A 26,825-nucleotide genomic window follows, 5' to 3' on the forward strand; every position below is an offset into this window, starting at 1 on the left:
AATGACCAGGTCATTCCTTACGTGGATAATAGATTAAATGTTATGGATTAATTTGAATATCGTTTTTATGTTAAGGGGATGTAATATGTAAGGTGAAACCGGAACCAAAGTAGGGAAATATCAACAAATTACCGGTTATGACGTAAATTTATTTTATTCCTTCGCGTTTTATAATAAGATTACATTCATATTAAGGTGTTATATATCTCTATAACGTTAAAATTTATTCAAGTTGTAACAGTATGCAGGATTTTATATAAACACAATCAGTGCCCATAAGTATCGAACTAGGAACTTTGGATTTTCTAGTCTAATGCTTATCCGATTTATTATTAGTTTTAGAATTTATTTTTATACGACGAAATGAAGTTAATGTCACTTTAAAGTTCATAAATTATTGTTAATGGTGTACGCTTAACATTGAGTAATCCCTGGGTTGTACATTGCAATAATGATGTCCGGATATATCACATACCCCGGTAATACTTAAAGTATGCCGTTTCGATAATACTGATATGCAAACTTTTATTAATGTGTATTTTAATATAGATTACCACTGGCCATCTTCCAATTCAAATTGCAGAGATAATGCTATAGTCAAATGCTGTATTGCAGAGATTAAGTACATCAAAGAGATATTATTTGAAGTTAACTTAAACAGAAAATCTGTTTGCATGCGGTCCTACTGAGCGTACGTTTTGGCATCAAACAAAACTAATTTTTCGTAACCCTCAAGCTGTTTTTATCGACAAATGTATTACATATATACACTTTTTCACTAATTACAAAGTTTCAAAAATAGCCGTTACGTTCCACTAATAATAGACCATAAATATTTTAAATAAATATAATGATATTTTCATAGAAATACATGTACATGTAAGTCACTAAGTTTAATTAACTCATAAAGACCGCAATGTTATGTATCATTCTGGTAGCTTTAAAGGTTTACTTTTACAAGGAAACTCAGGTGACTTACAAATCACTTACAAAATAACCACATGGTACCTATTTAGTGGATGGTCGTCTTTACATGGCCGTGGGCTGTCGAAAGGTCATTGAGATTATTGAATTCAAACATCATCAGGAATACGCTTGTGTCTAACTTTATTTTATCATTGTGTATCTTGAACAATACGGATATATTACATTAGTTATAAACATGTGTTTAATTTACACGTAAATATAAAAAAAAAATTTCCACGCTTATTTAAAAATACGAGAAAAAAAATAAAAATAGCTCTTACATTATGTATTAACGTATATTTCATTTACATACAAATGTAAACATTCGTTGCATTTCGGACATGTACACCTTATACTTTTGTATCATTGTGTATCAGCTATGAACATATATTTTAATTTATATGCAAATATAGAATTTAATGAGCCATGCAAATATCAAAATGTAAAACACAAATCATGAAGTTTTACATTATATGTAAACATTTATTTATTTACATACAAATGTAAACAACCGTTGCTTTTAGGACACGTACACTTTGTACTTAGTATAAGCTATCCATCTAGCAGTTAATGACGTGTCAGCGTGTTCCATCATCAAAAAGTGTGTAAATGACCGTTATAACTGTGATCTCTGTTTGTTCCACAAACACTAACTTGGCCACACAGGGACAATTTCATGATTCTAATCCCCCTCAGTAATGACTATCGCCTTATTGGTAGTACGCTTTATGGAACTAGTGATATCGCTACAGAGAACGTTGGAATTGGATCGACCGAACCTCTCCCATAGAAATCACTAATCATTGTGATACCCTTACAGTGTACTAGACTCGATTTGGTACGTATCAACAATTGAGCCGCCTTGAAGAGTCTGAAATTACCAGACTGTATTCTAAAAGTCAGCGATATCATAAACCTATGGCGAAAAAAGAAGAAACCACTGTTCCTATAAACCAGCCTGTTTTCATTTGCGATTCAACTTCGCTGGCGATCAGAACTCTCAAACTCTAATCCTCACGAAGAAAATATTTCGACTACAAATAAGATAGGGTTTTGATAACTAAAAGAATAAAGCGCAAATCAAGTCCACGTGAAAACGACATTGAAACGCAACAATGTCACCGCAAAGAAGTCGATTTATTTTAACTGGTTTTGAATAAATGGTTTTGATTTTGTAATCGTTATAATTGGTTTGAAATGAAAAAGTTAAGTTAACTAGGGTGGTATCATGTGTTGTAATATTAATTTCACAATTCTATCGGTTTTCTAGTCTTACTATTACTCACCTAAGTACACAGCAGGTTAAAACACTAGCTTTCGAAAGAAAACCCCATTTGAATATTGCACATCTTCACAGTTCATTAGTTCTATTCAATACAGAATTGAGAGAATATCGATAGAGAATGTCAACGGAAGGTTTACAAATTGACGATTAATGCATTTTCTGAAGACTATTGTAAATGATAATAAAATGCTATTTATTGTTTCGTCGGTAGTAATGGCGGTTTACAGGAACATTTCTGCGGGGCTCATCTGAGGACGCTCTGACTAGCTTAATGCGGCTACAAAGTACACGTGATAATGAATGAATACAACAGCGAGAAATGTAATTCATGTTGATGTTGATTTTTATAGCGAAGTGAAGTGGCCTATGTATTGTATTGACACAATTTATTGTTATCAATAATTTGGTACAAATTAGACCGTATTATCAATGATATTTTATAGAAGTTGATGTTTTATAGGTCATCCGATAAAAAGCCATTTAATTATTTGATAGTTATTTTATTAACAGAAAATGCACTTTGAAAAATGGTTTCAAAGCGCAATAACTATAGTACAAGTCAATGCAATTTTTTTTTCAAAGTGGTTGTAACCAGGCATTTGCAAATGTCTCAGTCCATACAATTTCACAAAATGTTTCAGTCCATACAATGTCACAAAATGTCTCAGTCCATACAATGTCACAAAATGTGTCAGTCCATACAATGTCACAAAATGTGTCAGTCCATACAATGTCACAAAATGTCTCTGTCCATACAATGTCACAAAATGTCTCATTCCATGCAATGTCACAAAATGTGTCAGTCCATACAATGTCACAAAATGTCTCAGTCCATACAATGTCACAAAATGTCTCAGTCCATACAATGTCACAAAATGTCTCAGTCCATACAATGTCACAAAATGTCTCAGTTCATACAATGTCACAAAATGTCTCAGTCCATACAATGTCACAAAATGTCTCAGTCCATACAATGTCACAAAACGTCTCAGTCCATACAATGTCACAAAACGTCTCAGTCCATACAATGTCACAAAATGTCTCAGTCCATAAAAGGTCACAAAATGTCTCATTCCATACAATGTCACAAAATGTCTCAGTCCATACAATGTCACAAAATGTCTCATTCCATACAATGTCACAAAATGTCTCAGTCCATGCAATGTCACAAAATGTCTCAGTCCATGCAATGTCACAAAATGTCTCAGTCCATACAGGTAATATGTGATAATACATTATATCGATCAACAATAAGAGAACACAAAGTATGTAGACCAAAACATAATACGATATATATAGATCAAATGGATTTAAGTGGCTTCCACTGTGGCTGATATTCGTACAATATATGCTACTGAAAGGTTGAAATTAAACTTTTCAATTAATATGAAGAAGTAAAGAAATATAATATATGTTTAGAGAAAGTTTCTGTCATTGACCTATTTCTACCAAGTGACTAGCTGCAATATTGTAGCTCAAAAGACTTTTTGACAGAAAATGGTGTCGTCTTTAGAGCTACAATTGGTGCCTATTACTGCTAGTGGCCGAAAGGTATAGTAGGCCGGGTACGTATATTCGTTCTACCAAGTGACTATAAAAGCCTTCGATAACGTTTACTTCGGTACAAAATCGGGACCTTTATTCTGTCATCCACTTTAGTCAATCAAATGGGATGAACTAACAAGTTTAATGACCTCCCTACATATGGGTAATTTCAGTTTCGATAAGATTATAATAACGACTACTGGTAAAATTTATATATATTAACGTCATCTTACCGTGTGGTTATCTGAAATAAAATAAAAAATATAATGAGAAAGTTGTTATCAGATAATCGGTTTGATTAAGTACGGTACTATAAGAACGATTATAATCTAGAATATATATAACCAAATAAAAGCACCAACAAGAAGATTGGATCGAGGTTGACCTATATAAACCTCTACCGGTGCTATACAGAAATAACATCCGGTGTACTGATAATAAATACCGAATAGTTTCCATGATAACAATAATCAAATCAAAGTTTCATTAAGCAGTAACCATTGATAATACTTCCTATGTGCATATACATTGTATGTGAAGCAAACAACATTTTAAGACATGATAACATCCGATAACGGAGCACATTCACCACAAAGAAGCAATTTTTGAAAGAGATTTATATATTCTACAAAATCGACGAAACTAAAATCACTCGGCTTTCTATACTCGTTAATGCTTCTCTATCTAACAAAAGACAAACAAAAAACCACCTCAAATGAATAGTGTTATATAATTAATGATTGTTGATAGGAATTTATGTCAGACGAGTGGGTAAAGTAAATAGTGTCTTTTGCAACTTTTGACTAATAATTCACTCGTGTGAAATAAATTCCATATCAAACAGAACTGAATACGCTGTAGTTATTTTCTAACAATAACAAAAACGTTTAAGAAAGTTTTTCTTATTTTTTTTTGTACAGAAAAATTAGTAATAAATATGATAAACTTTATTAATTGAACGTCATTTTGAATTCATATATATATACATTTTGACACTATCGAGCTGTAGTAAACCGTGAAGACTTCGTTATTTAAACCTTGTGTGATTTGTTTTATCTTGACGGAATAAAAAAAGATAATGTATTTTTTTAATTGACAAATCAATAGCAATATTCCATCTTGATATAGATGTATAGCGTTCAAGTTTGAAGCCGCAATGTGTATTCCTAATGCTCAATATTTATAGGCTTTTTTCTATAAAACTGATGAACATTAACATTAAAAATATCACTTTTTTATATAATATACGGCTTATATGTTAAACCGGCGAACTTGAATCTTGAGCATTAATTGAATAAATTCCATCGATATTGTTATCTACCGTGATTGCTATGCTCTGTATAACTCACAGAGGGGGATCTATACACATAACGATAAGATGAACAGCAGCTTGGCAATATATGCATGTTGATGATAAGCTATGAATGGTAGATGTATGATGTTGAAGTAAGTTTTACTCAATGGTCATAAATAAATTACTATTATACTATTGAGCTGAGCGTAGAATGGTTACCAGTCTCTACGATATTGAAAACATCAATACTATCATTCTTTGTATATTTTGCATCAGTGACATTTCTGCTTCTGAGTTTCAAACTAGATTGTACTAGTACTAGATTTCTGCTGAAAAATCTTATCAATAACTTATGGTCTATTGGCAACTCTAAAGAAAACGTTTCGGCATACTTATAGATTTTCGCGATTTGGACAAACTACTAGGATTATTAAAATTATCGGGTTTATTTGGGTTTTATTAGTTTAATGTCTTGTTAACAGCCAGGGTTATGTAAGGACGGGCCAGGTTTATCGATGAAAGGAAAGTCGGAGTACCTGGAGACAAACCCCCGACCAGCGGTCAGTACCTGGCAACTGCCCCACATGGGATTCTAACTTGCGACCTATAGATGGAGGGCATGTTTTGATATGTCGAGATATCTTAACCACTCGGCTACCGCGGCCCTATAAAATTTAGCGAGTCAAATTTCGCGATTTTGCTTCAGGGATACGTATTCAATCAATATTTATTGTATCACGAATCAAATTTCTACGATCATGACCCGTGAAATCGCGAAAACATCATCCGCAATTTGCTGTATTCGTAATGCAATATACAGTATAACAATATGATGAAATATAATACGCTGCGGGTAGATAATGGAATAATATCAGCACAGAAGTTACGACAACCCTTTAAGGTATCCCGAGAGAAAGGGCAAATGGCGTTCATAGTCATAAAGACCGTATTACATTTATCAGCTGTCACGATAATCCTGATGAATTAAAGCCGTCTTTTCATGATAGAGGGCATTCACACTAGGTATAGGTAGCGCACATTAACAACATTGCAGCATCATTGTTATTACGAACTAATTAATCGCGCTATCGATTGTGTCCTATCAATGTGGAATGCCGTCTAGTCATACAGTTGTTTTATCAGGGTTTTTTTAATGTACAGGATATATCTATGGGTAGATTTGAAGTGATTATATGGAACGTCTGGAGGCAATAAAGGTTAAAATAGAATTAGTTTAGCTTAGTGAAATAATATCTTTCGGGAACATTATATTTTTTATGAATATCTGTATCAAAAAACCACTTTGTTATGTAATGTCTTATAGTACTAGATACAAACTTTTGTCACAGTTATATATTTATTAGTGTTACTTTCAATTTCATGCTAATTATTGTAATTGGCTAACTAATATAACATATGTGTACCTAGCGAAATATTGTTTCTTTTTCAAAAAGTCGTGATTCGTGAATTATTGTTAAAAGTGTATTTTTATCAGCCAAGATAATTAATCATGGTGCTTTGTATTTTGCGAACATATTGAAAACACAATGAAGACACAATGTATACGCGAAACAATGTGGTTTGCAGTTTATACATGTATCGGAAGTTGTATGTAAATTTTGTTTACGTGATTTCTTTAATGCTTCTCCGATTTCCATAAACAACTTCTAGCCTTTATTACAAAAGCTTGATGCCATTTCATGCGTTCAGTTGTCATATAACGTGACAGCTCTGTATTCTAAAGCAAAACGATGAAACCATTAGCATTAAATGGAACAAATAGTTTTTTATGATTAAGTGCCTTTTTATTTGATACAGTGACGGTTAACAAAATTGCGTCCTTTCGACCACAAAATAAAAAGGTGTTAACGTGTTCTGCACAAATTGGAAGAACAAAGAACGAAAACATTTACAACAGTAACCCATCCATTATATTTGGAATGTGTTGTTAACTTGATATATTGTTGACGAGCATCATATGAGTCACTTCAATATGTGGATATGAATTATAAAGATATTCTACTTGACAGCCACACAACGTAGTAAAACCCGAGGCTTGCAAAAGGTGTTTGTAATTCAGAGGGAAGAATATTCGTATCCTTCATATCCACACATGAAAGAGTAGTCTTTCTCATACATCAAAGGTTTTATTACATTTTTAAAATTAGGATATCCATACATGTTAAACAATAAGATCTGCCGAACATCCATCTACAACAAAATGTACCATGTGCTAATAAACATTATGTATACATTGTATACGAATAGGTTTTTATGCAACATACTTACGAAAAGTTTTGATATATTTAAAAAAAAAATGGAGGCTTGCGTTTTCTGCGTGCTTAATTAAATCAAGTTAAACGAGAATGAGCTTATAGTTTATAAGGTGAAGCATGACTAAGTATTTGATATTGTATCTGAGTGAATGAATGCGCATCTCATATATCATCAAAACAGATATACTATATCTAAAATGCAACTGTTAAAACCTATTTAAATAATTTACAATATTTATCAAACCGCCAATTTTAACATCCAATGCTTGTTAGCAGTACTGATATACCTATATATAATCAAAATTAATAAAAAAGGAAACCTGTAATATATTTCCTCTTTTAATTCAGTTTGTCTGTATCAGGAAAATGGAAATATCTGCAAAAATATCTGAACCCATGAATTTTTGTGTCTTTGTTTTTATACTTATCTACATTTTACTTCAATGTAGAACAAAATACAGACATCTACACCGGACGCCTATCAAAGGAAGTATTACTTGCTATGGTTTATGTCAACTACACTGGCGATTTTAGCATAGATATGCAAAATTATGTAACTATCCCGTGGGAAAATTGTATTAAACCCGATTTTGATTGTGGATGTTCCTTTCCAGCTTTTGTTTACGTCTAAAGCATAGCTTTAAAAAAGCCCCCTACGCTACCACTATATTGAAGAAAAAATATCGATATCAGTGACAATTTGCATGTACATTCCATGTAATAAATAAAATTCGTACAAAATATTGGATTATTTTACTTATACCCGTATAGTGCTGGATAACAAGCAAAGTGAAGTTGGACAGTTATGCGTTATTCGCATAACGAATAACTGTCTTACTTTATTTTCAATTTTCACTATTTCTTTACAGGACTTCCTGATTTGAAAATTTTCATATGACTTTGAGTACTTTAGCTCTCCTTTACCCTCCCCTTTGATAATTATTTTCTCTATATTGTCTCCAACACGCATTGCGATAATTTCCTGTAAGATTGCTCGCAAAGCTTTGTAGTATTAAAGCCTGACATTAGATATGAAAACATCGAGATTGTGTTTAAATAGTCAAAGAGAAGACGATTAGTATTCTGCCGACGGTATATCGACCGATGGAGACTTAATATCTATTAACAATATTGTTCCACTCCTTCGATGTTTTGTTTCATAACAAAAGTGCAACAACAAAAAATCAAACATAATGTTGCTTTTTCTAGACATTTCATTAGTAGTCTTTAATTATTAAATTGTCGCCATCGCATCCTAGATTTAAAGATTCAATCACTGTGATTCTGTAAAAGGAATATACTTTATGAAATTTCAAATTAATTTCCAATTGACCCTTTTATCACTTTTTGTTCTTAATGGGGTAAATCCTTTATTTCTAAAACGCAATTTAACGGATAATACAGACGTACAAGTGTACCTATTTTAGCGTAATCCTGTTTTAGCGCAAATACTATTTTGATGTGTATTGCACATTTGTAGTATTTGCTGTTAGTGCTTCCAACATGTAGCAAATGCAATTAGCGCAAATATATAAGTTTACAGTACCGTCGGTATCATTGCCGTACTGTGCGAAAGACGACGTGATCTTTGTTATAGCGAACCCCGAACTCGCTCCTTCTGCGTCTTTATTTGTAGGTGTGAAAAGTACAATACTAAGTTAGGTCCAGTTTACACTGTTCATTATTCATAGAAATAGAATTGGTCCTGTCAAACTGGACATGTCCACATCAAGAGTTACCAAACGTGATGGAGCGGGTGCCAACTGATCACTCCTAATCAATGCCGACTTCTAAAGTTTCTTTCAGTGGACGTGCCCTTGGGTCGATCAACTGATGATGGGAAAAATACTAATTCGATTGCTGTGGAAGAGATCTATCAATGTTCGCTGCAGTTTGCAGCCTTGGTCAAGTCGTTTAGATATTTGTCATATCATACCACTAACCCTCTCTACCTATTTATTGTGAATTTGAGGCCAACGTGAGACATTTGCCAGATGGTCGCTGTAATTTGGCGTCTTTGTCCTCGGCCAAAAAATAATGCCATTCATCAGATAGTGACATACATGCTATGATACAAACTAATCAAACAACCTATTATTTAATGTATTTTATCTTTACAACCATATGGACAATTTTAATATTTCTTTATAAAAATTAGAAAGGTTTCAGATAGCATGACATGTCAGGTAATAAAACAGTTTGTTTTTTTAACATCAAACGCTTGTTTATTTTTTTAAATAAATTCTTGATTACTATTTTTTAACTTATGTAATTTGTTTGAAATAATATTTTTCTATAATTCTTCAAAAATGTAAAAAGATCTATCTGTTTTCAAAGTGTGATAAACTGAACACCTTGTTATTCATGCCACATTTTAGGTGACTTTTGTGGTAATCTTTATCCAGTTGTTGCGACCAATTTGGTGCTTATGCTCAAAATATCCAGATAAGCTACGGTCACACGCAAGTACAGGTTCGCATAATCCTTCCGATTACTAGCATGACTAGGTGTAAACTACGTCGATAATGGCAACGGACACCCACATATCACTTTCTGGTCGAGTTGACTCCCGAGTAATGAAACCCTCGGAAGCCAAACTCGTCCAGTGTCTCCACAACACTACCATTTTGTCACATATAACGTGAAATCCCCGTACTTCCTATAACTTCTAATCGAGAGAACCTCCACCAAACTCGCATATCATATTGTTTCAATTACTTTTATGTATTATTTTTGTGTTTTCAAGAAAGATATTTGAATATGTTTAGACAGTGATGTTTAGATAGTGAGGAAATTTTAACATTATCACCATTGTCCGTTTGATTATTTTGTATTTCGTTGTTTTTAATTTGCTAGTTATTACGTATATAAAATGCCTTTCTGTAAAGGACGCAATACCGTCTTTAATGTAGGATATCGATGCCACGGGGAACAAACCGGAAGTGAAATTTATACGAAACGGAAGTTGGTAGGTAATTAGGTGCATTCAGTAGACATATGTCAGTGAAGTGATAACGAATGTTGCCTGACATTAAAACTTACGATTTGTTTACAAAATGCGAGCGTAGGATACAAAATGCGAGCGTAGGATTAAATGATAATGAGACCAACACTATTTATCTCAGGGGATGGATACAGTAGAATATCCCATAATGCAATTCTTATCTTCGACAGCATTGTTCTGACGCACATTTCAATTTCTGCCACGCTGCGATTGGTCGCGTGGGTCTCACTGCAACAATGCAATCACGCAAAATGATTCGTTTAACCAGACCTTAAATATGCTACTCACTGTCAGCTTTTCAACCTCCACAGTATAGAAAGATGACTTCTTGAATAATTTAAGGTCAATTTTGGATAAGAAATACGGCTTCATTTATAATGCGTTGAACATAAATGATGATCGTAATTGATATTTTTGTACTGTATGTCATGTTACAAATGCCTTATAAACATTGTCGAGAAACCCGAATGTAGACCGAACACGATTGAATGTCAGAGATAACGTAAGCAAAAAAAAAAAAAAAAACATTTCCATTTGACACGGTATGACCGAGAAACTTGACTCGGATAGAAATATCGGATTTCGTTATGAAATATTCCACTGATTATTCTTGGAATTAGTACTGTTTTAACAGGACCGTATATATCTGTTTTCATTTACTGTTTAAGCAATTGTGAGCTTGATCATGATCAATATACTTGTAGGTTGTTCATTGTATTTTACCAATATTGCAGATGTTGTTATTGAAGTAAGATAACGTTCAGTCCTTTAAAACACATTATAGTTTGATTTCCTTGTGGGTGTATTTTTCATAAAACTGAAACTGAACAATCCTGATTTGTTCCAAATTTTTATGTATGAACTTAGAATTTTTTAATCTCCCGCTTTTGTTGGTAGGGGTTTCGTTACGAACATAACCAATATGCTCTCATCGCACGTGTTCCATTTTGCTTCCAGGTATGAGAAAAAGAACCTAAAAACAAAAAAGCAGACAAATAAACCATAAATATATCATTTATAAACGCCACAAGCAGTTTTGGACTGAAAGACATATTATGTAGGAATCTCTGATGTATGATGACGTAATAAGTCATTTCTACGTAGCATGAAAACATCAATTGTAAGTGGATACAGCAAACCTAGACGCCCTTCACTTATTTGCTCGTTCAAAAACATTTTACACAAATTGTTGAACGAGATGCACATTTCAAGTAATAATGTAATAGATTACGGTGTTATTTGAAATAATCAATCTTTCAACGCTCTCGCGTCTCGATAGTTTTTATCTTGGTTTTGAATTTTCCAAAGTAACACCGCTATTTGTCCAGAAACTTTCATTTCTATTGATGGTGAAAAATATGATATATTTTCTTCTACATAGACGTTAACATGACTTTTAGCGCTGGTGTTTGACAAACTCACTGTCTGGGTGCAAACGTGAAGTTGATATCGCTACATAAAATGGTGAGAACCTCAAGTGACTATGATGTGCTTCGTCTCCGCGTTAAAACACACAATGTATTGATTGAATATAACGGACGTCAATGTGGGCATTGGGTATTTTGTGACATTAGTTAATTTTGTTGTGGTGAATTCTGTGTTTTGTGATTGCAATTATACTACAAATACAAAAACAGATGCCACGTGTACTAGGCCGATCATTGATGACCAGCTAGCTCAGTGGTTAGAACATTCTGGGTTCGAATCCCTCTCTGTCCGCTACATGTTTTCCCTTTCTTGTTCCATGCAGAATAGCCATGACTATTTCTACCAATCAAATTAGTTGAAAACTTAAACCTTGAGAAAAAGTCACACACACAAAAATATCACTATGACATCATTTGAATATTGATGATGGTGATAAATGGTGGTGTGACACCAAAGCCACTGAATGAATGTTCGGCAGAGTTCACAGCGTCAATATATCGGCATCGGTTAAATTTTACGGTCCATTAATTCGAATTATTAACGTTTGATGTCAGGTTCATGATATATATCAATGGATATCTGTATATTTCGCTGGTTTTTAAAACTCGTAGATTTCAGTGAAAACGCAAATACAGCGACAATAAATCATTCGCGAAATTTATCTGCTTTACAGTATTCATTCACATGCTTTCGGTTATTTTTTTATGAGAAGCGGGAAATTGTATTGTAATGTAAATAGTTTGGTTTTTAGTTTTCTAAAGGCCACGATTTCCCTCTTCCATTAAAAATCCTCGACAGTTAAGATTTTACAACTTATATCACTTCTCATGTTACAATATGTGCTCGCATACGAAATGTATTGAACCCTTATTTAGATTTTACAGCCCCATAGAATAAAAATCTTATCATTGTTACCATAAACGTGCCAGTGACGTCTTTTCAACTATAATAATCTTCTTGGTGAAACAAAATCGTTCTTTGCAATAAAAAAAAACAAAAAACAAAAAAAACCAAAACTTGAAATGCTTATATGATTTCCTCGTTATTTAGTTGTGCTAAATTGAAGTGGTTTGCTATTTTTTATCTGTCATTAAAAAGCGTTGTCAACATATAAGTGGATTATTGCACATAAACGTGTTTCTTCTGTCTCATCTTGTTTACAATGTTTGACTTGCTAGCGGTGTCGGCTGTAGAAATTCTCCATTTTGTCGGCATCATATATACTCTCACGAGAGTTTACGGGATCTAGGATGCGGCGATAAATGTCGCTTTAGTCGTTCAAAATGGCGGTTCAGTAATTTCTCTAGTAAAACATACTTCTCAGATATCACACTTTCGCCGATAATGTCGACGATTCTGTGATTAATGGGACATGGAAACCATAGGGGAAGGGAACTGGACAAACACAGTAGGATCCTATGTTACTCTGAGCAATAAATCTAGTCTCACTGATTCATTGTACACTATATTGTATTTATAAGATATGTGAGCATTTGTTATTTGTAGTAGGTGCTAGTTGTATATAGTGTACATGTCTGTAGCGATATGGGCGCCTTCTAGCTTCGCACTAGGGGTGATTTCCAGTATATCAGTTGATAGAGCGTCGGACCAATAAGTCCAGAGTCTTGGGTTCTAGCCAACACTACTCTGACACCATTTCTAAAAAAGCATAGACAACATTAAATGGAACTTATAGATATTGAAGAACAAAATGTCGTAGAATCAGGAAACTAGCATATACTTGATAAAGGTAGTGTGACGAGACATTTTGACCACTTGACAGCCATGACCCCTACTTTATATTCCGAAACTCCATACGGACATCATTTAATTTATCGAGAATAGTTATCATATTGTTCAGATATCGAGTTCTGGCAAATTCCATTTTATATCATTTCAAATTTCAACAATTGTTCTGACATATATTGTGGTATTTAGTTAAACCGATGGAATAATGGGTTAGACACACACAATCATCCCCTCCATGAATATGGATTTTCGTTCCATTGCTTTAAGGTCTCAGTTTTAGTCACCCCCTAAGTATGAATACTTCTGACTCTTTACATTACATATACACCTGTAAAGACCAGCTGAATGTATATTATTTTGTGGGTGACTTGAGATTCTATTATCTATTATTTTATGTACTTGCTTTTTTGTACATTTCTTTACAAGTCTGATACTTGTAGAATGAAGAATAGACATATAAGTCGGTGATCGGAGCAAAAATAAGCAAACTACAGAACCTATATATGCGCGTGTCTGGAACGAGCTCTAGTGTTGTTGATCATAGATTGATGCAAATTGTAAAGAATAATTGTAAACGCTCTTGAAAGTCTAACATTACACTCTAAATATCAAGTGCTGACTTCGTCATGCTGCTTTACATAACACGGGAAAGGTTTTAGTTCCAGACGGATCAAAGCCATCAGCAATCTAACGCTACCTATATAGTTCTGCTTGTAGACTTGTATACATGTCTGTAACGTTATTTCATTTAGTCGAAATCCTAATGATGGCATTGCGTTACTGAACATTAATCCCCATCGGATCCCATTATTGTCGGGCAGAATGTTCAGGAGAAAGGTTTCTAATTAAACTCAGACTTTGACATATCGAAACACCTTTTAAGATAGACCTTTTATGATGTGTGTATTTTTTGTTTTAATACTGGCATAAATAGCTAATAAATCTGGTTCAATTATTACACCTTGTTGGATACTTTCATTTCTGAACATGATATCATTGTATAGCTTATACCACAAGATAAGTTGTTTTGTTTTTATCCTTCTTAAATTAAAACAAATCTCATCACGAAATAAATATTACTGATCAGCACGAGGCATGTCGAATGCTGACCAAAAAAGTTATTTCACGAGTTTTCATACATCCTAACGACTTGACAGAACCATGTTTGATAACTCTGTCTCCTACACATGTGGTGATGTCATGTTATTGTCTGGTACTTGTGGATTGTCTTACATCTCATTGTGAAGTATAGGGTGTTTTCCTAACAACTACCTGAAGAAGTGATTATTTTCAATCCCTACAATAATACAATCCGCTCTTACAAAATTTGGGTTTTGTAACAACCGATATCGTATGTTCTTTTAATGATCTTATGAAATCAATCCCATTGAATAAAGAATAGATCAGTCACCAATATCACATATCCAGCACAATTAACTGATCACAGATCTCAGGAACATTTGATGGAATCGGCAAGTACATACTTTAAAGATCTCTTCTCTACAACTACCTTTTCGTTTTTTTCTTCAAATCGTGTCTGACAGATTCCCGAGATAACACCATATGATGGTCCGATTTCATTATTTGTCATCAATATTGATATCAAATTCCAATTTTGAAGTAAGTATTCATTCCCGCTAGTTAGGGCTTCCTTACAACTTCACTACAATAATGTCTATTGTGTTTACGTAGACGAAAATCAGCTAAATGTATATGTATTAACATGCACGACAATCCTATGCGATATTCAATTCGGGGCTTAATTACAATAATGGACCTTGATTAGATTGTCTGCTTTGATAAAGACTGAGATACCAATAGCCTAACCAGAGCAATTTTTACATAAGTGTAGAGAGATTATGCAAAAGGATATGTCAAATAGATAGATATAAACATAAAAATTAAATGTACATATTCTGTTATTCATTGCCTCTTATTGACATTTACAATTTATCTTAAAACATTTACCCACGAAAAAATATGAGTGATTTTCAGCAGAACACGGATTTGAAACCAAAATAAACAAAACCCATCATTCCAGGTCTACGAAATTAATGAGCATAATGCTTATCCCTTATATATGGTATTTTTTAAACAAATAATGTTTACATATTTTCTTAATTAAGACCAAAAAATAGAAATCTTCCGTAGATTCTAATTTGTCTATCGTTTGGTTATTCCATAGTTTTCAATATCGTAAATACATAGTACAAAGACTGGTTTCATAACAATCAAGGGAATGTTGCTATTCTGAACGTGCCCAATAATACATAATGAAGCAAGAGCATTGCTGAAAAGATTTTTTTAATTGAATCAGTTCTTAATTTTATTAATCGAAAGGCAGGTATGGAAAAACTATTTTGCGAGATATATTTTTGTGGTTTTTCGCATATAACATGCAATATAGCATGCGCGATTGTCGCTGTAAAAGTCATTGATCACGGAATTATGTTTTCTCTAATGTGTTGAAAATACTAGAAATGAAGACGCTATCATTTTTATCCGCGGAATTGAAGTGATTTACAGTACACAGTACCATACATTTACAAGTGACAATGTGTTATATACACCCACACGTATATTTCGTACCAGGCGATATGATTCCACTTCGAAATGCTCAGCTAGTTGATCGAACGCCACTGTTGCTTTTAATGATTTTTCACTATCGCTGGCGAACCACACAACTCCTGGCACCTATGCGTAGTGTGGTAAAATGATGAATGGCATCATACACTTGTAAATAGTCTACCAATTTTGATGAAGTGATGGTGCTATCAATCCCTGATACCCGATATCTTTGCTCCTTTTGCAAGGTGTGTACACTGATCTAAACATCAATGATGAATCTTGTCCCTGTTAAACGGCTATTATCTTGTCATTCGTTTACAACAAAGAAAAGACCATACGTGGACATAAAACGATTTGTTTTGGTCCTTCTGACAGTTATACTACATCAAAGATTAGATCTTCTATTCAGTATAATGCGTAGTGTTGGTTTCTTCTTCGCCTTTTGGTGTGCTAGTAAAGTATGTCTGCTTATTTAAGCATACCTCCTTTTATCACAAAATTTACATCGAACAAATTAATGTATTGACGAATTTGCATATGTACAGCACCAGCTAAATTAACAGCATACGAAATTGAATTTTGACCAATCTTGATTTAGCGAAGAATTTCTTGCTGTTCATGTTAGCAAGGATTGTAATAATTGTTTTCAAATGATGTTTTAGTATCATTCAATAAATATCTTAATAAAACACTCAGTTAATCAAACTAAAAGAATGCTTGTGAAGATAAAGCCATACTCGGATCGCTACCTAAAGCCTAAATCTGGTAAGTATAACGTAAAAGAAGCTTTAACTAGCAAATATGGATTTCGTTATGTATTTCACTTTGTGAAACAAGAGACCATTGGTCTTAAACGATTAACTGAGTACCAGAGTACCTATGATACCATGTGTCTTGCTTTGGCAATGTGAAGCTTGCAGGACTACCAGAAAAAAATATTTCTTATTTCAGTTGAACCAATAATGACCAAAAGTTTAATGTCTTTTATATAAATCTTAAGGGAAACCTAATCATTCATAATCTTCCATTCATTATTTTGATAAAGGACCTTAAGATACTGCAAATTATAAAGATATTTAGTTTCAACCCTTTTAACCATATCTATCAGCCTGTGAGGGAATAAACAAAAGAAAAATCTAGGCATAGATATTTTATTTCTAAAAGGCGTCTTTTTCTTCTGAAACATATTTAACAACGTTGCCAACGTTTAATTTATACACTCTCACCTGAAGGCACATTTAAATTATTCTAACTCTAAAAAAGAAACATTTCATTATGGAATTTAAATGGTGAACATTAACTGTTTCAAAAATTGACTTGATACAATTAGGAAAAATCAGTGTATAACTACAACATAACCATAACATAACTGGAATAGTAATGATAGCAAGCTATACGCTACAAAATTGCAAAATTGTTACTCACGGAATGGCTTTCCAGTTCAGAATGAAATGATTAGAATGAAATGATAAACTGTTTACATATACCCTGAACATAGCATACACGTTATTTAAATTAATTGTTAATCAATTAGTTGAATATCCAGAACTTACTATATATCTGAACAATTAACACAAACGTGTATTACAAGACATTACAAAATATACACAAGCTCAATATGAGATAAAAAGGCCACCAAACAATGTGGAAGTATTTGCACGAAAAGGAGGCGTAGTTGTGCGGATTTAAATATGGGCGTTTCACAGACTAGTACACAAATACATATCAGTTGTGTTAGCGTCATAACATTAATATCTGTAATTCTTTGATGGGTAAAGGCGTGTGTTCCCCATAACTGAAATTATTTTTACGGTATGAAGATGTGAACGGCGATAGTTAGTGGTAATAGGGTCAATTTGATACATTCTCATACATTCAGAACATGTGTGGAAGTGGTATAGGTAAGCTTTTACGTACAACCATTAATACATTAATGCATTCTAACTAACGGCTTTGATAAATTCATTTCATATGTTTCGTTTGCAAAATGTCCATGATCCGGAAATTAATAATTATAGAGACTTGCTGATATCATGTACGATGATGGTCTTCTTGCTTGGCATTTTTTAAATCAATATGTGTGTTTGTATTAAAGAAGCATGTACATCCATGGCGTACCAACAAATTAACAAAGGTCTCATAGAAGTCAAGGACCAAATAGCTTTCTATATATACTTCAATGTTAACGCTTTAAATATATTCTGGTAATAATGGGATATTAATGGATGTTATATCGTGTGCATCACAAATGTAATACATTGTCCACTGGGACTTTTTGTGTTTTATGAAGGAATTAATGATAAGACAAATTTAAAAAAAAGGATACTCGTGTACTAACAGAGCATGTCAAAATATGAAAATTTGGTTTTGAAAAATTGGATAAAAAAATCAAACATAATTTCCCTAACATTCCATTATAGTCGTGCGCAGGAAAACGAGCAATGCTATCATGTCGTTTTACATAATCATTTAACGAGTCCATCCTAATATAACATTTCATGGCATCATCTCTAATGATGTCTCCATCAGCTCTGAAAATTTCCAACCCAACAATTGAATTGCCATTTAAAACCATTACCGTGCTGAATTATTCATTTGCTTATAATTACCGCCGATCAAAGCAGATGCGCAATGGCGTTGTAGATCTGACCTTCACCACTGCAAAAGCATGATAAATTAGAACCAGGATTACAAGTTAATTAGTCTAACACACAGGTTCAAGGGGGTTTCTGTTGTGAAATTATAAAGATACCTGGTGACCCATAATTCGTTTTCGATATATTCCTTGTTAACGTTGCCATGATATTGCAATATAACGCAATTAAACTTTGAGAGTGTATAATGATTATCCAATTTGTAAGCTATTAGGAAGCCTATGCCCATGTTGATGTTCAATAGATTGAGGCATGGTAGTTTAACCTTTGCTTTTTATCCTCGTTAAGAGAAAGTTTTGATTGCCAAGAAAACACAAAAATCCCCAAACAAGCTAAGCCGGTCAATACACATGTATATCTCCAGCAAGCTTCGAAAAGGTCATTTCGTCATTGGGATAGAATCATAGCGACTGTGTGTAATTCTGATAGTAGCGACACACGCTGTACAAACTGTGATAGGAAAAGCCAATAGATCTGTACATGATTAAAGACAGTCTGTCATTACCAATACATCTTTCTTCAACACTGTGGAGATTCCGCTACCATAGGTTACTGTTCTAAGGTAACTTTTAATATAACAGAAAATCACTTGAGTATGTTTCTGAAAAAAGCAATACAGGTTATAAATTTTATAACATTAACTTTTCAATAATCACATCTGCTCAAAGTAAGTCATCATACTGTTCGAGATAATCAACGGATGTCTGCTCAAAATAAGTCATCATTAGAGAATAATTAATTTTTCTTTGTTTTCATACCAAATCTGGCTTTCTGATTGGCCAATATTTTTTTGCATACCACTGAAAAAAAATTCGAGAATGGCGCAAAACCCCGACGTAATCGTGACGTCACAATAGAGACTTTGACGTTGCGTATTCATTCGGAAAAAAAAATCACCTGAAAAACCACTATAATGTTACATTTAAACATACTTCATTTTATCAAATAGAGTATAAAATTAATTATAAGTGTTGATGTCACTATTTTTTAATTTTATCGCTACGCGGATTCTCACAAAAGTTTGCAAACATTTTTTTGCATACCCAGATAAGATTAAAAATTAGTGACATCAATGCTTAATTATCAAGCAGTTTTCTGTTCAGAATTTATAAGCCATCATACGAGATAGTCGGATAGTTTTCTGTTCAAAATAAGTAATCATACGAGATCATCAAAGGATATTCTGTTCAAAATTAGCCATCATACGAGATTATCAAACAAGGTTCTGTTCAAAATAAGCCACCCCTACGAGATAATCAAATAGTTTTCTGTTCAAAATAAGCCATAATACGAGATTATCAAAGTGGGTTCTGCTCAAAATAAGTAATCATACGAGATTATCAAACAGGGTTCTGGTCAAAATAAGCCATCCTACGAGATAATCAAATAGTTTTCTGTTCGAAATAAGCCATAATACGAGATCATCAAAGTGGTTTCTGCTAAATATAAGTCATCATACGAGATTATCAAAAAGTTTTCTGCTCAAAATAAGTAATCATACGAGATTATCAAACAGTTTTCTACTCAAAATAAGTAATCATACGAGATTATGAAACAGTTTTTTGTTTTAAAAATATCATCAAACGAGACTATCAAAGAGTTTTCTGTTCAAAATAAGTCTGCCTCATCACATCAAATTTAAAATCAATTCATTGAGTAAGTTATAAATGATACGATACCAATTGATCAGTGCCTCGATGTGTCTAGACTAGTGCAAGGTCCCCTTGGTAGAACATAGCTTTTGATTAATTCACAATGCGGGTACTGCTGTGCAGGCTTCCTTCTCGATTACGTCTACCTGTCTTCAACCGTTTACTTTTAGCCTCAAACAGCATTTCTCGTCTTAAGCTTCCATTTTTCTATAGACTAGAATCTTCTTTATTTCTATTCTTGAACCCCCTTATTTATTTAAGGAATTTTACGTATTTGTTCGACATATTCCCCATTTAAAAGCTACGAGCCCTCGTCTATAGCTTCTAACCGCCTATGTCTAGCTTATAACTCATTTTTAGCCATTAACTCTAAATCTTAGCCACGACTCAAGTAAATGAAGCATTCGCTCGTTATTTTGTATTTCAAATAAGTCTTTTTGAAATAAATACCTGTGAAAATCGTTGTTCTTTTTATTAGATGCCATCCATGGGCGAAACAGATGAGTTTGATGATCAATAATAAATGCTGTGGGTGTTCCATAGAACACAGATAATTTGTGTAGATAGCGATCTTATTGCAAAGTTTAATATGAAGACATGTAGGTAGAATTTCTCGTGGATAAATGTCAAATACTATAAATTATCAATGGTATGTAGGATGTTGTATGACAGTCTTTATTGCTAATTGGATGTTTTATACAGATATCGTTTTCTTGAAAGGTCAAAACAATTGTGTGACAATGTGTATTATATTACTATCTTTGCTAACAAAGAAAGTTTTCTCTTCTTTTCATTTTTAATATACTGCCTTGAAAAGTTATACTGTCGTAGTTATGGCTCTGAGAACCTATTTGTCAAAAGGTATCATCTCAAATTTCGTCATCGTTTTGTTGCTTTGATTCTTGTTATGACATCCCACACGCCTAATAGAAAATAAGGAACGAATATCGTTGCAGCAGTAAATACTTTTAGATACACGTTTCAAATTTCAAGTATAGTTCACTGCAAATTCGTATCAACAAGACAAATAAGTAAAAGGTGTTTTGCCTTTTCCTTCGGCAGTGTTCAGGTTCAGTGTGCATAACATCTCTGACTAATAATGTTGGTTTAGGAAATGTCCTGCCTTAAATGTCTTTAGGTAAAATCATATCAAAGTCGTGTCAATTTCACCCAACCCACAAAAGGTCAAATTCTTGCCAAATTACCACCCCAACCCCGCAAAAATTTATAACTGCATTAACATATACTTGTTCATCCTTTTTCAGAAGAATTTCAAGTGATTTTAAAATCAGTATAATAAATTCGAAAACATTTAACCTGTACAAAGACTCGTCCACTGTACATGATAGATAGGTGTATGCATATCTGATGCTAATAGCGAAACATGCCATCTGTTTTATTGTACTAGCTCACTGCAGCATACACCCAAAGACACAGAATATGACATCCCATTGAGTCATTGGATAATCGTGTTGTGTTCCTATTTTCTTTCTTAGTGATTTTTGACGTATGACATAACCTATCAACTGAGTGAACAATACATAAATATGCACTTAACTTGCCAAGTTTAGTGTCAGAAAAAGAACATGTCAATTACAGGATTAATATTGCCACAACTCTCAGGATGTGAATCGATATACATTTAACCACGGTCCTTTAAGACAAAGCTGAAGAATTAACACCAAGAAGGATATATCCAGCACTTTCAGGTATAAAGGTATGACACTGTGATTCGAGGTTCCATATAAATCTTCTGTCTAGCTTTCTCTCAATACAGCGCGTGATTGTTTGGATTCTAATCGACGGAAGTGTTTTCCAATTTGGAGGGATTAGGTAGTTGAATCCGGAACCCTAACGGAATCATCTTCTACAATGTTCGACCTTTATAACTTAATTGACTACGCCTGCTAAACTAAAGGACACTATAAAGTTAGACAGACATGCCAAAGAGGAAGAAGTATTTTTTGAATTAATGTTATCTTGTATTGGGTCAGTTTGAGTATGTATTGCTGAAGGATTAGTTAAGAACAGTTTCTTTCTCTGATAACATAGATATACTTTTAAGGAATGATTGACGTAACACAATTAACATATTTTAGTCTACCGACTCACACATGGATGTATTTGTTTCATTTCCTGTTCAGGATTATGACAGCTATTGTATGGTTGTGTCATTCCCATTCAAATTTTGTGATCGCTTTGGCTAGAGATATATATGTATTCGCAAAAGCAATTCATATAATATAGTAATTAAATTACATAGTAGCCTGCTACTTTTGTTCTGTACGTAGAGCGGCGAACCAGTAAGTCCAAGTCTGTGGTCACTGTTTTCGAGCCCTGCTTGTGTCACACTACTCTCGTCCTGTTGCAAAGATATGAAATAGCTGTCAATATTAACATTACCAACATCTTTTCACCTGCCATGAACTCGTCTCTATCAAGGGGCCAAAATACTCATTCATGTACACATTAAAAGTTCAAACTATGAAAACATCTCATCATATAAAGTTAAAAGGAATGACCTAATCACTAATTCACGTACCTATTGTTAAAAAATGTAAACAGCGTAGTTGCCCATGTTAGAGCTATATTTGCAGAGCGAACATTTTGACATGATACTTTTTCTTCAGTAATCTATTGAAAAACAAGGTTTAATGAATAAAGATGTGAAAAACATTCAAAAGCACAGACAAAATGTATGATGCCTCATAAACATTAGTTACAATTTATCAAATATTAACTATTTTATTAACTATTCTTGTTTTATGATTTGTGTATGCTTATAAGATATTATAAACGTTATCCAATCGGTGATTACCGATGTTAAAGGTATTTACATGTCGTGGAAAGTATTATAAAATAATTAGATAGATCACCTGTGTCTGATTGAGGTCTTTTAAGCATTGATGTCACTATTTTCTAATTTCATCGGGGTATGAAAAAACAAATTTGTTTGCAAACTGTGTGAATCCGCGTAGTGGATACGCACAAAAGTTTGCAATCAATTTTTTTTTTCATAACCCGATAAAATTAAAAAATAGTGACATCAATACTTATAATTCATTTTATTCTTTATTTCATGGAATGAAGTATGTTTAAATGTAACATTATAGAAGTTTTTCAAGGGATTTTTTTTTCCAAATCAATACGCAACGTCAAAGTCTCTATTGTGACGTCACGATAACGTCGGGGTTTCGCGCCATTTTCGGATTTTTTTTCATAGTGGTATGCAAAACAAAAAAAAAAAAAAAAAGAAGCCAGATTTGGTATGAAAACAAAGAAAAAAAAATTATAAATAAATGATAAACTGGGTCAGCGAGTCTGCGTTTTTTTATTTATAACATACAACACTGCATTATGAAATTGTGTTAATTGTCCATTTCAAGTATCATGTGGTAATCAAAACTCTACTCATCAGCGTACTTTTTGTAATTTTAATTATACTTCCAATAACAACTACACTTAACATACTATAATGTTTATAGTTAACATGATAATCATAATTGAAAATTTAGCAACAGAAAAGAGTTATTCATTTTTACGATAATTGATAATAGGCCAGTCTCACATCTGTTTTAGATTGCGTGAACAATCCACAATAAAAATATCTTAAGTGTATTTCGTAAATCTTTAAGTGGACACGATTTACAAAACACATCACTTTGAACCAAGAAAAACAAACTTTTGAAGTACACAAGTGTATTAAGATAAATCAGCTAACGCTAAGATCAGAGTAATGAGATTTGGTTTAACGGGAACTTACTGTCAACATAATTCGTGCTTAAAATTGTAACAGTATTTCTATCTAAGAAATACAAATGTTCTCCGTCATAAACACACAGATAAGTTGTTTTATTGTGGACCATAAAATTGAAGAATTAGGCCGCAACATAATTTAATCAATAACAGTTTAACAACTAAACCTTATCTTTATACTGCTATGGTACTGGAAAAATAAAAACTCTTTGTTTTAGCTAAACGATATTTAAGAAAAGCCAGCTTGCCTTACAACTCGTGTAGACGTAATATTTCCCACATTCAGAACTATAATAATAAATGTTACGTAGTATTTTCCTCTTTCTTAGTAAGAAATTGTAATTATAAACAATAAAACCTGTAAAGTGACCACCTCTATATAAATTCCACTTGCTTCTGTGGATCCCAAAATGTCAGTTCCAACAAAATTTGATTCTTCGTTTACAAAATGGTGTTAAAATACTGATTAACGCAAGACAAATTGCCTTATGGTTCAAGTACTTTGTTTACATTCAGTTAATAAATATTATTTGTGTAACTTGAACATACGCTTTTGTTTTATAGTCAATTTTAAAACTTCGGTTCTTATTTCAGGACGCTAGGTTGCCTAAGTGAAATCGAGGATCCAACATGATAGTTTTACCATTGCCTAACAAATTGTCTCCTTCCTCTAGAGCTTCAACCCCGTTGTGAAAAACGAAACTGACGTGGTCTTATAAAGAGTAAATATTGAAATAGTTGTTTGTGAAGCAAACAAAAATGCTTTTGGAATGAAAATCTATGTCCCTTTTCCTAAAACAGCTATGGGTAATAGTCATTACTTTGAACAGACGACAAATAACTAGTTTCCGGATGCTCTCTAGAACATTTAAGTGTATTTCATGAAAAGATTAACTAAGGACTTAAAGATATCACGCCTGTTTTCGATTCAGTATGTAAATGATACAAATAATAAATGCAAATAATTACTGGTTACGATTGCTGCGACTGGGTAGCTAAAAAGGATCTCCAATTTTGTCTTGTAATTGTTTACACAACCACCGAAAATTGAAAGGACATTTCTCTTCTCTCGTGACTTTCCATGAAACTATGCTAATGTCGGTATTTTTTCCACTTATCGTTTGCATCAAAACATTACAGTTTTTTGAATGAATGTAAAGAAATATTAATGCACCCATCGTTTTTCTTGGTATGCAGTATAAATAACCCAAACAATCTTTCAGAATTAGAAGTTTTAGTTTTTTCTGTTTTCTTCTGAAGGCGAATAGAAAAAAAGATAGTGCTACATACATTGCAACACCTATATCGTTTGAGGTGGGTTTTGTGACGGCACACGTACAATGGTTTGGCATTATTAAGTTTCTCATAATTCGATCGACTGGCACCAGAGTAGTCTTATAATAAGCGAATGATAGAGAATTGATAACATTTCTTTCGCATTCGGCGCAGAAATGTTGGTATTCAACTCTAGCAATTTGGCATCATTTTAGAATAAGTGTGACCTATATCATGACTCGAAATTTGATATAAAAAATAAAACAAACGGTTATCGTTTGTTTATAGAATTATCTGGCGTTTAATTGATATATCATTGAAAGTTAACACTGCCAAAGAAAGATACTGAAATAGTTATTATTTCATCATTTGTCAAATGAGGATTTCCTCACCTTGACACACTTTGGTTGTACCAGGAAAACGTTTCTTTGTAACTGTGTTATATAAAGGAGAATTTAATTGTAATTCCTTCATGTGAAAGATGTTCTTCGAGGTACCATTCAACCCTTACAAAGATTACTTAGATTACTTACCGACACTTCTATACATCATAACATACACTGGCGGCAGGAATAGTCTGGTAGCTTCTGTAACTTCATTATGGTAAACTGTAAAACCATTCATTTTCTTAAAGTTGTATATGAATGGGATATTCCGATGACGCTCTAGCTCACAATAAGACGTGACTGTAATAAACGAAAATCGATATTATTTATCAACGAACCACTTTTCCAGGACATAGGGATACATGGAAACATATCAAAAACATATTGAGAAGAAATGGCAAAACAAGGCATCCCCGGCGGGATTCGAACCCGCGACCTCTGGATTAGAAGTCCAGCGCGCTATCCGCTGCGCTACGGGGACAACATGGATTACATAATAACATATTAGTTTGCTATCTAATGCACCAAATGCTTCTTTGACAATATCGTATTAAAGTTTCCCATACCCGAAGTTTGGGAGCCAGATAGCTTCTACGGGCATCTTACAGAACCATTTTATGACGTCATTAAGATGGCGAAAATGAAAAAACTCTTAATCATTTTTTTTTTTTTATTTTTGACAAATGAGGTATCAAAATGACAGAAATGACATTTAAAATTGGGACAAATAATTGAAAAAAGAACCAATGAAGTCAGGATAGCAACTTAATGTCATATTCAATCAGAATATTCGTACAACAATACTTTAAGTCAAAGAAAAGAAAATCATTACAAGCATTTTGATTGGCAAATATTATTTCAAATAATTCTCACTTGATAATGGTATCAATTGGTTAAAAACGTTCGGGTATGATACAATCCAAATTACCACCATATCGAACCGAAAATCTGACATTTTGTATATGTTTATGATTAAAGGGACATGAA

At 33.2% G+C, this 26,825-nt stretch overlaps 1 protein-coding gene and 1 non-coding gene across 2 annotated transcripts in view; one reads left to right on the forward strand and one right to left on the reverse strand.

Annotated features, from left to right (window-relative positions):
• Window positions 1–26,825, forward strand: part of LOC138328106 (cholecystokinin receptor type A-like) — a 56,532-nt gene that overhangs the window by 22,103 nt on the left and 7,604 nt on the right. The window lies entirely within an intron of this gene.
• On the reverse strand, window positions 26,247–26,319 carry Trnar-ucu (transfer RNA arginine (anticodon UCU)). The gene has a single exon. It is a non-coding gene; the product is annotated as a tRNA-Arg (tRNA).

This window comes from Argopecten irradians, chromosome 7, assembly GCF_041381155.1.
Source record: "Argopecten irradians isolate NY chromosome 7, Ai_NY, whole genome shotgun sequence".
NCBI lineage: Eukaryota > Metazoa > Mollusca > Bivalvia > Pectinida > Pectinidae > Argopecten > Argopecten irradians.